Below are 14,007 nucleotides of genomic sequence, written 5' to 3'. Positions count from 1 at the left end.
ACACACACACACACACAGAATCTATGGGTGTATTTATTTATTCCCCTAAACACACATACACACACACAGAGTCTATGGGTGTATTTATTTATTCCCCTAAACTTTAGAATTCTTGTTAACTTTCTCGATATTTTTATGAACAACAAAGAGCCTCTGTTTTGCAAGGTACTATCCTAAAACTTTGTTTACTACATTACAAAATTAGAATTCTAACTTCTCCGCTGACCAAATGCTTTTAAAATTCCTTCAGTATGTAAAATTCTCAAGCTTCATTATTGCATAATATATTAATATTTTTCCAGCCTAACTCCTGAGGATGCTAAGATCCAACGTAATGGTTTGGCTATAAATAACTCCAAGTGCTTTAGAAGAAAGATCTTTAACGTCAAATTCACAAATGTACTTCATTACAATTACTGGTATTTGGACCCTGGAAAATTAGCCTTTAGCAAATACTTTGACTTAAAGTAATATTTTGAATATTGAGAACATTTTTAATATTGTATTGAATATTTTTTGGGGGGGAAGTATTGAATATTTAGAATGATTTGCTTCTGTAGCTGTACTGATGAATGAGTGAGAATATTTAAGGAGTCCACAAGATGGCGCTTGCCAACCTATTTCCTCAGTTTTTCCCTAAGTTAAAGAAATTTGGCAGCAATTTAAGAAGGAACATTCAAATATTTATGTATTTTGAATGCTGAAGTTCAGATTTCCAGAAAGCTTGACTCCTTAAAATTGATAAACCTCAATTTAAGATTTTCCAAAATGCTCATTTCTAATATAGGAACTAAGAGTTTTTGCTGAAGGGTTTAAGGTTCTTTTGAAAACACCCTAGGATCTGTATAATACAAAGGGCTGCCTCCATTCACTCCATTTGCCTGTATTTTTATTCATGCTTTAAAAAAAAATACTTGATTTGTTAGTATGTGATTTATGACACAGCTAGTGTGTATGCAGAGTTCTAGATGTCTTAAACTGTCAATATCTGTAAGGACCTGGCTGGCCATTAGTAATCATTCTAGAATAACTGTTTTGTTTTCTGTTTAAAAACAGGAAAGTTGTAATTGGAATATAGTTTAGAATTTCTACTGATAAGTGAGATATAGTAAGTGGAGCAATGAAGAGCAAGAGGAATCTACCCAGTCGTAATAAGTATTGCAGTCGACTTCATTTTTACTCCTGTGCCTTTTGTACATTCTGTTTTACATCCTTACGGTTTACATTAATGTTGTGGAAGGGATATTGAAATTATGTTGATGTTGGTATGGCAAGTTTTATATTTATTGTTTTGTGAAATCGTGTGCATAATTTCAATGAAAAGAGCTATATTTATAAAAGACTGAGACAGGAAAGTATATCCAGTGAACTTTAGAGCAAATTAGGTTTAGGTCTTATAGCAGTCCACTGGTCTGATTTTTCTTAGCCTCATCATAAAAGTAGTCAGAATCAAGAGAGTCAAAGGCATATCATGAAATAAAAACAGTAAAAGGATTTTCTGTTGAAAATTGTCAAACTTGGAAAAATCTTAACTGAAGCTTTTCATCAGATATTTTAGATGGTTAGGAAACTAGTCATTTTTTACCATTCAAATGAAGGTTTATGAGGAAAGAGTCTTTTTTTATATAGAGAAAGAATCACTAAGGATTTTTTAAAAACAATTATCATACGTGCCGGCTGCTAAGCTTGCATGATGGGTATGTGCCGTGGGTAGGCTGCACATTCCTTTGTCAGCTTGCCCTTTCCTGTATCAAGGCTTTAGTATTTGGTTTCAGGTTGCCATCATTTACATCACACTGTTTTACACAGGATCTCCTATAAAAATAATTATATAGCACCATCTCTTTAAAGTCCAGTAATTTTCATTGAAGTTATGTAAGCATTGAATTTAAGCTAAATTAGTTTAAGCTGAGGAGCTTCCTGAGACACATCGGTCAGAGAAATGTAATATGGGAACCGGTGTAAGAGATGTACACACAAGCACACAGGGCTGATTCATCTCTTGGCATCTTTGAATACTGCGATCTTAAGATTTTATTTTTAAAGTGCTCTGATTGTTTTTTTCATTGATGAAATGAAGATGTGATTTCATGTGTGCCTATTTCCAGTTTTTTTTCCTAGAATTGAATTCTAAAGTACCTCTGAAAATGGAAAAAAAAATCAAGCAATAAAAAATTTCTCTTTTACTGTCTTTAAATTCATAGTCCATATTTGAGACCAAGTGAAAAACAGTTCAAATTGAAATGTGTTCTCTGTGGGTCTTTCCCATCACATCTTTAGGAATTGGAGACGTGGATGTAATTGTCAAGGAAAGCATCTGTCTTTTCAGTTGGTTGACTGACTTGTTTTTTTGTTTTGTTTTTTTTCTGAATGCATGAATTCTAAAGCTTTATTCCAGATTTAGATATATTTTATTCATTTCTTCTTCTAATCTCTAACAGCGGCCTGTTTAAATTTGAGATTTTTGGCCCTGAGATTTTTCTGGCCCATGACAAACACTATTTCAGATAATTATTGCACCCTCTTATCCAGTTCTACTTGGTTAGTAAAACTACTGACATTATACTAATAGCAGTGGAACTATAAGGAGCCATATTTATTCCTTAAGGATTTTTTTTCCATTTTAAAGTGGCATATAATACATATATATCTAATATATGTACACACAGAAAAATATACAATAATAAGCACATCAAAGTAAAATACACAAATAAAATAGTAACAGATGGATTTCATAAGCTTGAAGAATTATTGCAAAATGAACATACTCATGTAACGACTACTTGGGTCAGGAAATACAGCATTGTCAACATCCTAGATAGTCTCCTTCGGAACCCTTCCCCCTCTGGCGCCTCCTGTCTCTCCAAAGTTTATCACTGTTCTAATGGCTAACACTGTAAATTTAATTTTGCCTTGTTTAGATAGCATTTTTCCTTTGTGGTAGTGATGATGAAATGCTCTTTTACACCGAAGTCTTTAGTATAGACTCCAGTTCAACCAGGTAAAATGCTTTTGAATCTCATAGATGGGGAAGGAATTGTATATGTGGAGAAACACTGTATTTTAAAAATATATTTTAAATTATAAAATTGTAAAAGTGAACATGGTATTTCCTGCTATGTAACTGTCCATTTTAAATTACTGAAAGACGTTAACGACAGGTGAAGGCGGTGCTATTGTCTACAGAAGAAGGGACCTGCAGCAACACAACCTCACCTGGTGCTTTTCACACTTGGAACCAAAGGCAGGGGACAAATGGGTGGGGTGAGGGGTTGCTGGGGAATGTTTGTGAGTCATAATCTGATACAACCATAAGCATGGCATTTCTTTGAACTAAATGTTGTCTCTTAAAAATTAGTGTGAATTTTGATATTTTAACTTTTTAATGTTATTTCATATCATCAGTACATGTTATTATTGTTTTCCTTAGTTAATTTGTTGTTGTTCAGTCGCTTAGTTGTGTCTGTTTCTTTGTGACCCCATGGACTGCAGCATGCCAGGCTTTCCTGTCCATCACCATCTCCCAGAGCTCGCTCAAACTCATGTCCATTGAGTCAGTGATGCCATCCAACCATCTCATCCTCTGTTGTCCCCTTCTCCTCCTGCCTCAATCTTTCCCAGCATCAGGGTCTTTTCCAATAAGTTGGGTCTTCTCATCAGACGGCTAAAGTATTGGAGCTTCAGCATCAGTCCTTCCAATGAATATTCTGGACTTATTCCTTTTAGGATTGAGTGGTTTGATGTCCTTGCTGTCCAAGGGACTCTCAAGAGTCTTCTCCAACACCACAGTTCGAGAGCATCAGTTCTTTGGCATTCACCGTTACTTATGGTCCAACTCTCACATCCATACATGACTACTGGAAAAACCATAGCTTTGACTCTATGGACCTTTGTTGGCGAAATAATGTCTCTGCTTTTTACTTTTGAATATGCTATCTAGGTTTGTCATAGCTTTTCTTCCAAGAATCAAATGTATTAATTTCATGGCTGCAGTCACTGAGCACAGTGATTTCGGAGCCCAAGAAAATGAATTTTGTCACTGTTTCCATTGTTTCCTCATCTGTTTGCCATGAAGTGATGGGGCTGGATACCATGACCTTAGTTTTTTGAATGTTTTTTGAGTTTTTAGCCAGCTTTTTCACTCTCCTCTTTCACCTTCATCAGAGGCTGTTTAGTTCCTCTTCGCTTTTTGTCATAAGGGTGGTGTCATCTTAGTTAATGGACAGATGCTGATGAACTGACTGTCACATTTGGAATTGTCACTGCATTGAATTAAGCCGTGTTTGGACTCATATAAATTTGTTAACACAAATGGGAAGATTTTTTTTTATTGCTCTGTGAGATACGTTTAGGCAGTCATAGGAGGGATGCTGAATAGCCTGGTCAGTGTTTTTGTACTTAGTAGGAGTTTCAGTAGGTGTGACCTTGCCGAGAAGTTAAACTGCTTTGTCATATGAAAATGTTTGTTAAAGAGGTGTTTTCTGTGACAAAAAGATACTGTTCCTATGAATGATACAGTGGCTTCTGAAGTGCTTGATGTCCTTGATGCTGAGAATCTTCATATAATTTTACCTGTCATCTTCCAGTCTCTTGGATGTTTGCCTGTGGAAGTTTTTAGTTTATCCCATAACTTCTGTCTTATCATCAAATGCTTTGCAAAATGACATGTCTACTTAGATATTATTATTATATTATTATTATTATTAGATATTATTATTATTATGAACAAAGACCAAATTATCAGAATTCTTATCCAGCTTGACGTTAAAGAGCCAGATTAGTTTTTTCAGTCAGTTGCTTATATAGATCTTGGAGTACATTCAAGATATCATTTGATGGTGCACCTTTCTCCAGTTGAGTCCCTCCTCTCGCCAGAGCTGGATTAGCCTATATCCAAGGGACAAAACTTAGCCACATTTCACGTCCAAGCTGACCTGTATGGAAGTAGTAAGCAGTTTTCAATTTTAAAGTTAGTTTCACGTTGAGCTGCTTACTTTATTGTTCGCACCTAAGATGTATCTTCTGTTTAGTTGCAAAATATATTTTGGTGCTTCTCCTTCAAATTTTACTTAATTACAAATCCCTGGAAGAGGGATTAATTTCATTGCAGATATTTCTTATATAAAAAACATAGAGGCTTAGGTTCATTTGCTAGTTCACAACAGTTTAGTGAGTGAAGTGAAGTCGCTCAGTCGTGTCCGACTCTCTGCGACCCCATGGACTGTAGCCTACCAGGCTTCTCTGTCCATGGAATTCTCCAGGCAAGAATACTGGAGTGGGTTGCCATTGTCTTCTCCAGGAGATCTTCCCGACCCAGGGATTGAACCCGGGTCTCCCGCATTGTAGGCAGACACTTTACCGTCTGAGCCACCAGGGAAGTCCACAACAGTTTACCCATTACAAAATCGTTATTTTAATATATCATGTGCTTTTTGGATGATGACCGCTAACTATTACTGATTCATTAGTTGTGGTTGGAAAAAAACAGCATCCTAATCATCTCTAAGGTTAGGAAACCAGCTATTCCTCATGTGAATTCCTTTTCATTATTATTATTATTATTTTTATTTTTGCTGCTGCTGCTAAGTCACTTCAGTCATGTCCGACTCTGTGCGACCCCATAGATGGCAGCCTACCAGGCTCCCCCATCCCTGGGATTCTCCAGGCAAGAACACTTTGTCAAGTCAGTTAGCAGGGGATTACCCCATATTCAACACACACAGGAAATAAATTTCTAGGAAAGTTTAAACTTCATGCCCTATCTTCTACATCAGTAACACAATCTATACACAGAGATATATGTATTAACAGAAAATACTATTTATTCTGGTAGATGGAAACATGAATAAAAATGAAAAGAGACACTTATACACTCAGAGAAGTCCAAGGAGGATCCAGCAATCCTGCTTCTGGGTATCTACTCAAAAGAATTGAAAACAGCATCTTGAAAAGATATTTGTACACCCATGTTCATAGCAGCATTATTCACAATAGCCAAAAGGCAGCTGCCACGAATAGATGAAGAGATAAACACAATGTGGTGTATAGAGCTGACCCTTAAACATCATGGCTTTGAACTGCACAGGTCCACTTATACGTGGATTTTTTTTTTTCCTTAAGTAAATATTCCAGTACTACATAATCTGCAGCTGCGTGACTCCGCAGATACAGAGGAACTGCAGATATGCAGGGCTGGCATTAAGGTACACTTGGATTCTCAATTTTGTAGAGGGTTGGTGCTCCTCTGTGTTGTCTAAGGATTAACTGTACATACAATGGAATGTTATTTCTCTTTAAAAGGAATGAAATTCTTATACATGTTACAATACGAATGAGCCTTGAAACATTATGCTCAATGAAATCATCCACTCATTAAAAGACAAATACTGTATGATTCCACTTAAATGAGGCACCCAATAGTCAAAATTCATAGAAACAGAAGTAAAATGTTCATTGCCAGGGGCTGGAGGGGTGGGTGGGGGGTGGAATAAGCAGTTATTATTTAATAGGTACAGAGTTATAAGGATGGATGGTGGTGATGGTCATACAACAGTGTAACTGTAGTTAATACTACTGAACTGTACACTTAAAAAAAAAAAAGCTAAGATGGTAAATTTCATGTTATGTGTATTTCACAATGAAAAAAAGAAGTCAGTCCAATGAGTCCCATACCACTGCTACCAAGAGACTTCCCAGGGCTGTGTGATGTGGCCTGTGCTGACATGAAGCTGTCCCTTTAACTCCAGATGAGACCACAGGTCTGGCTCTCACCGATTTATCTGCAGAATCTGCAAATTCCACGAGGAAAGAGTACCCCTTATTCCAGAGGTGGAGGCAGGTGGTTGGGTCCTAAGAGATGGTGAGCGGTTGTAAGCCAGGATCGTAGACACTGTCCCTCCACCGGATGTTGATGGGCGACTGGCGCTCACCCGCCGGGGCCAGGTCCACTTTCTTCCAGAGCGGGTGCAAGACTTGGTTCCGGGATTTTAAAGTGCAGGTGTAGAGGCTGCAAGGCCTTGCAGGCGTGGACCTCAGAATCTGGAACCTTCTCCAGTGTTTTGCATGGGGAGGCTTGAAGAATGGCCCTCAGCTGACTCATCATCACCATCTTTAGCTTAAAATCTTGATCAGCTCTCCAGTAGCTTGCAGAAACGTAATAACCTTATCCGAAGATTTCCCAGAGTGGAAACCCCTCAGTTTGCCACCGGGATGCTAGGGTCATGCATGCGGCCATCTTGTCTACGCCCTGTCGCCTCGTGAATTCCTTTTTAAAAAATCATTTGTACTTTCCAGTGTACTTTAAGCTTAATTAGTCAACCTGTTTCTTTTTAACCAGTGATGCATGGTCCCATTTGAAAACAGTTTTAAAATCAAAATCAATAAAGGCTGTAACATTTCACATGCAAACAACAGGACTTCAGGAGTTTTTATGTTAGGAGACTCATAATGTCAGAAAAATAGAACTAAATGTAGTGCTTACAAACCTGATTAAATGCAATTGCAGAAGGAAATTTAACTGATGTGTAGGGGATGGGGTTTTTTTTATTTTTGCATATCAAGTAAATAAGAATACCAACCAGACATTCATTGCTAGGGTGAAACCTTCTATTTCCTTCTAAATCTTGGTGTTGGGTATTTCCCTCTTGGTGAAATGATGATGGCAGAAATTGTGTTGGTCAGTGTTGCTAGCCTGTCTTTCTTGGAGCATCAGTTCCATTAAGTTCACTTAGACGTAACAATAAGAATAATCCCCTAATAACATAAAAGTGCCAACAGCTCCAGTTTGTTTTGTTTTTGTGTAGAAGACTTTCTGCTCTAAGGACTTTCATAACTTCTGTGTCCCCCAGGGAAAAGCATGAATCAGCTGGTAATGCAAAAATCTCAGAATTTTAAATCTTGGCATGCAATTGCTGTGAAAAGGTATGCCATGTTAATCCTGTGTGTATCCTAAACATTGCTTTGTATCCCCTTGGGCTACAGGTAACCAGAGCCTGCCACTAGACAGATTTCCTGGGTCGAATGTAGGAAAAGAGGAATGGAGGACTGAGATCCTGGCTTGAGTGATATTATTAAGTTGATCTCACCTTCTTTTAACATGAATGCTTAGTTTATAATCCACAAAATCTCCTTTGGCTCTTGAGTATTTTAGTGAATGAAATAACTACTCTGTGTATCAAGAATAAGTTATTATGGTTTATAATAATACCTATTTTTCTACATCACTTAATAATTTTGTTACTTTCATTGTAACTCCACTGAATCCTCTGTGAAACGTACTGTGGGTATTCGTAAAATTTAGTACATGGCAAAGTCTGGGATTGAAATTGGCTTTCCTGGTATCCATTAGCAACTCTATTCTAGCATTTCTTACACAGCTTTATGATTTTTTAAACTTTCTTTAGACATAAATGATGGAATTCTCAAATACAGGGGCAGTGTCTTACTCCTATTTATTTCTATAAAATATAGACCAAGGTCCCATCAGTAGTTGGTACTTGATACATGTTTGGTGGGTGAATGGATAGATGAAATTTTATCTGATGGTAATATAAATTTTCATCTCTGGAGTCACTAAAGTTTACATACCATTTTGATTTCCAGGGTATTTTGAGAACATTTTATTGTTGTAGCCAGTCTAAAAGGATAGGAGATAGTATGCTGTGAATAGTTTCAAGTAATTGTACATCATTCACTACATTTCCAACTAGCTGGAATTTATTTGAGATGTATTTGAAATCTAGGCTCTTTACTGCATTTTGACAAATACAGTGCAAGAAGAAGAACCAGAATGATAATAAACTGGCACTGATTAGAGATGTATTCGAAGCTTGGAATTAGCATTTACAAAATGGATATGTGTCTTAATGGGACGCAGTGGGAAGTATGAATCATAGCTCTGTTCAGTTCAGTTCAGTCGCTCAGCTGTGTCTGGCTCTTTGCAACCCCATAGACTGCAGCACGCCATGCTTCCCTGTCCACCCCCAGCTCCCAGAGGTTGCTCAAACTCATGTCCATCAAGCTGGAGATGCCATCCAAACATCTCATTCTCTGTTGTCCTCTTCTCCTCCTGCCTTCAATTTTTCCCAGCATCAGGGTCTTTTCCAGTGAGTCAGTTCTTCGCATCAGGTGGCTAAAGTATTGGAGTTTCAGCTTCAGCATCAGTCCTTTCAATGAATATCCAGGACTGATTTCCTTTAGGATTGACTGGTTTGATCTCCTTGCAGTCCAAGGGACTCTGCAGAGTCCTCTCCAACACCACAGTTCAAAAGCATCAATTCTTCGGTGCTCAGCTTTTTTTATAGTCCAACTCTCACATCTGTACATGACTACTGGAAAAATCACAGCTTTGACTAGACCTTTGTTTTTCTTTGCATCCTTTGGTTTTCTTATTGCACTGTTCAAAGCATTAAAACTGAGCAGGACCTTGTTTGGGCCCTCCTGGGTACAAAAGCCCCTCTTTGTTCCCCATTTCTTATTTGTGGAAAAAGCCTTTAGTCTCCTAGGCCTTCCCAGAGTTCCAAAGAGCAGACCAAAGCAGTTATAATTAGAGAAGTGATGGAATGCAGAAACAAAGGAAAAGCAGAGTCCCAGTTCCTTCTCATAGGGTATACACAGCAATCTGACACATATAGCTTTGAGTTGTTCTGCAGAATTTGAGACTCCCACCCAGATGGAGGATGATGACCACATGCTGACCACAAGCACTGGACCCCAGACTGACTGGATGGGTGGATGATTGCAGTTCTAGAAACAGCAACTTGTAACCTCACCACCAACCAGTCAGAAGAAAGTCCACAAACTGCAACCCTCATCCCAAATATTGCCTTCTAAAAAAACCTTCTCTGAAAGCCACTGGGGAGTTTAGGCCTTTAGAGCACTAGCTGCCTGTTCTCCTTGACTGTCCCCTGCAATACGTGCTGTACTTGCCTTCACCACAACCCAGTGTTGGTAGACTGGCTTTTGCCTGTGGCGGGCGAGTGGACCCAAGTTTGATGAGGTAACAGTGTTGCATCATCTTTCAAGAAAGTATAAAAGAAGCTTGGTGACACTATCTTTGTGGTGTGTTTTGTTAAAATTTCATTGTGCACATTTCACAGAACACCGTCGAAAGTTTAGAATTTTTATTTTCAGCTTATAATGGCAAAGATATTTCAAAATGTTTTGACAGAAGACAACTTATCACAGTTATTAGATAAATCAGATAAATAAAAGCACTCTAGACTCTAATGATGATTGTTAAACCTATCATACAGAAGAAATCTCAGTATAAATCACTCAATGATGATAGCCAAGGTCCAGGGTCAGAGAGCTGGCTTACCATCTTTTTTTGTTAGTGAAGTATTACTGAAAGCCATGCCCATTATTTACATATTGTTGATGGCTACTTCTCCATTATAATGGCAAAGTTAACTAGTTGAGAGAGAGTTGATTTGGCTTGTAAAGCCAAACATACTGACTCCTTACAGAAAAACTTTGCCAACTAACGTGTTAGGTGAATTTTTTTTCAACCTTTAAAGTTGACAGTGAGCAATATGTGTCTAAAGGAGAAAAGGGAATAATGTATTTAAATTCAGTTAATCATTGGATAGGAAGGATTTCGTTGCGTCATATTTTGCAGCAAGAATCTCGACCATCCCATTTTGCTAATTTAAGAATAATCGACATTATTTTTTCATCTTTCATGATACTTTTAAACCAGAGTATGCCTGATACAGTTCTTAAGTGGACAGATACCTAAGGCCGGTGTGTTTATAAAAGTGACAGGAAGGAAATAAGTGATGTAGAGGTGAACAAATTTATTGGCTTGGCCATTTTAATTAGTTTCTGTAAACCTAAATAGGAAAATGTTTTGCAGTCATGGAGCAAAGAATATGGCTCTCTTCTCTTTGACAAAATGCTTGAGCTGTCCAGGTTTTCAAAAGTGTTAGGTTTTGAATATGCAAGTGCAAGAGGAAAAACCAGAAATAATAAGCTAGGACATTAACAAAATGCTTCTGAAATGTGAAATCTTTATTGCACTTTGGCGATGTAAGTGCAAGAAGAACCAGAGTTGTGGTAAGCTATAATCCATTAGACACAAAACCTGGAATCGGTACTTACAAAGTGGCTATGTCACAGGTTCATGCACAACAGTTGGTGAGCAGTTGGCTGCATTGAAAGAATGCTGCCTATTTTGGCCATATTATTTTCAAAAGAGGAAAAGATGGAATAAAATTTGGGCTTGCATGTTTAAATGTTTGTTAAACTTCCAATACCTTGTTTTTCTACCATCTTTTTATTCTTACGTCTATAAATTTTTCATATGATAACTTAAATGTAGAAAAGTAAAGTTTCATGAACCTGGATAGTATAGTGTTGACTTCTTTCCTGGCTCACAGAGAGTTAATTTATTTTATGTGATAATGATATTGTGGTTAGGCAGGATAATTTTTTTATTTTTAAGAGATACATGCTGTGAAGTTCTGTGATCCTTGCAGCTTACTCTGAAGTGGCTTTGGGGAGGTATATGTAGAGAGAGGAGGGAGGAGGAGGTAATGGAGGGCGGAATGTTGAACAATTAGTCAATTTAAGTGAAAGATGCAGTGGTGTTCCCATACCATTCTTACAGCTTTTTTGTAGGTTTGGATATTTTCAAAGTTAAAAAAAAAATAGAGGAAATAAATCACAGAAATGAAAATTTGGCTCCCAAAGAGATGAAAAAAGAACCATTTCCCCCTCAATACGCTTTCCTTTTAGTGGGGACACTTGCATTTATACTATAAATACATATTCTCAAATTGTTAGTTTAGCTTGCTTCTGAGTGTATCAGCATTTTACTGCTGAGCAACGGAGTAATAAAATGGTGAATAATAACATTTGTTTACCATCAGGGTTTTTTTTTTTTAAGTTCATCATGCTTTCAGAAAATATTATATTTACCAATAAAATTGCAAAATTATTTTTGTTATGTTTTAGGTGAGTTTGTTTTAATAGTCAACCCCAGTGGGCAATCCAGCTTGTGTCAATATGTCCTGTGTCATTTTTATCATTTCTTACGTCCTGTTTACATAGAAAACCAAGAACATTTTCTCTAAGATTATAGGCATATGTTTTGTATGAGAACTCAAGTTTCCTGAAATTGTTTCCAGTCCAGTTCGGTCACTCAGTCACATCCAACTCTTTGCAACCCCATGGACTGCAGCACCCCAGGCTTCCCTGTCCATCACCGACTCCTGGAGCTTGCTCAAACTCATGTCCATCGAGTTGGTGATGCCATCGAACCATCTCATCCTCTGTCGTCCCCTTCTCCTGCCTTCAATCTTTCTCAGCATCAGGGTCTTTTCCAGTGAGTCAGTTCTTCGCATCAGGTGACCAAAGTATTGGAGCTTGAGCATCAGTCCTTCCAATGAATATTCAGGACTGATTTCCTTTAGGATTGACTGGTTGTATCTCCTTGCAGTCCAAGGGACTCTCAAGAGTCCTTTCCAACACCACAGTTCAAAAGCATCAATTCTTTGGCACTCAGCTTTCCTTATGGTCCAACTCTCACATCCGTACATGACTACTGGGAAAACCGTAGCTTTGACTAGACGAACCTTTGTCGGCAAATCAGTGTCTCTACTTTTTAATATGCTGTCTAGGTTTGTCATAGCTTTTCTTCCAAGGAGCAATCCTTTTAATTTCATGGCTGCAGTCACCATCTACAGTGATTTTGGAGCCCAAGAAAATAAAGTCTGTCACTTTCCATTGTTTCCCCATCTGTTTGCCATGAAGTGATGGGTGATGGGACCAGAAGCCATGATCTTCGTTTTCTGAATGTTGAGTTTTAAGCCAGCTTTCTCACTCTCCTCTTTCTCCTTCATCATGAGGCTGTTTAGTTCCTCTTCGCTTTCTGCCATAAGAGTGGTGTCATCTTCGTATCTGAGGTTATTGATATTTCTCCTGGCAGTCTTGATTCCAGCTTGTGCTTCATCCAGTCTGGCATTTCACATGATGTTTACTTCCAATATATATATATTAAATACATGAAAGAAGCCAGTCTCATGTATGTGTAGATGTTAATGATATGAGTGAGATTTATATTACTTTACCTCTATTTTTGGCATTTCATGGTTGCTGGGAAATCATTTACTACTCTCATATTTGCATTGACTTTCCAGAGTGTGCTAAATATTTAAAAATTTATGAGAAGACAGAATTTGATTTGTCACTTGTGAACTGTAAAAATTCATTTATTTTTGTTATGATGTAAGAATGTAAAGTCTGGTTAGAGATAAGTAATGACAGACTGATAAAGGCACATGAGAATGTTTTCCATTGCTGTCATTTCTCTGTGTAGATGCTAGTTTGAATCTGATAAGTCTTTTCTCATTTTCCAGTGACAGTGACCTTTTGTTCTCCAATTCCTAGTATTCGGCGTCCTTGAGGGCATTCTAACAGTGTTAGTGCAGTAAAGCATGCAGACAGTACTTTAAACAAAATGCTTGTTCACAGCTGCATGACAGAAATCACTCAGTCTGCTTTTTGAATAACATGATATTGCTTATTAAAAAGTGCATCAAGTCTGGAGTTAAACAAAAGAAAACTCTATTTAGATTTCTTAAATAAACTGATCATCTCCTTTTTCATTTTGGTAGAACTGTTGGACTGTAACATTTCATGTCCAAAGTGTGTTGGACATTAACACAGCATTCTTTCTGAGTTCTGAAGTATAATTGGGGAAAAAAAGAATTGATGTCTTTTAAATAAGGACATTTTGGAACATTCTTTAAAGTAGGGTAGTTTGAGAGACTTCTAGGTATCAGCATGGTAGTCCTCACTTCCCAGTAGAGCTGGTCGGACTTCTTTGAGCTCTAGCTACTTTCGTATAAGAAATCTCTTGTACTGCTTTTAACTCATGTTTCTTCTTAAGACTTTAACCACTTCCTATTGTCCCACTGTTCGCTGTCTTATGCTTGATGTTTTATATACACATGTATGTGTGTATATTCATATAGAAAATTGTTGGGTATGCCATATATTGTTTTC

At 37.5% G+C, this 14,007-nt stretch overlaps 1 protein-coding gene and 1 pseudogene across 1 annotated transcript in view; one reads left to right on the top strand and one right to left on the bottom strand.

Annotated features, from left to right (window-relative positions):
- The window catches only part of CHN1 (chimerin 1), a 205,669-nt gene that overhangs the window by 15,593 nt on the left and 176,069 nt on the right, over window positions 1-14,007 (top strand). The window lies entirely within an intron of this gene.
- LOC120854291 lies at window positions 5,706-7,166 on the bottom strand (annotated as a pseudogene).

The sequence above is a fragment of the Oryx dammah genome, unplaced genomic scaffold (genome assembly GCF_014754425.2).
Source record: "Oryx dammah isolate SB20612 unplaced genomic scaffold, SCBI_Odam_1.1 HiC_scaffold_27, whole genome shotgun sequence".
In the NCBI taxonomy this organism is placed as follows: domain Eukaryota; kingdom Metazoa; phylum Chordata; class Mammalia; order Artiodactyla; family Bovidae; genus Oryx; species Oryx dammah.
The sequence above is the reverse complement of the archived record's forward strand: the minus strand, read 5'-3'. Positions and strand labels throughout refer to the sequence as shown.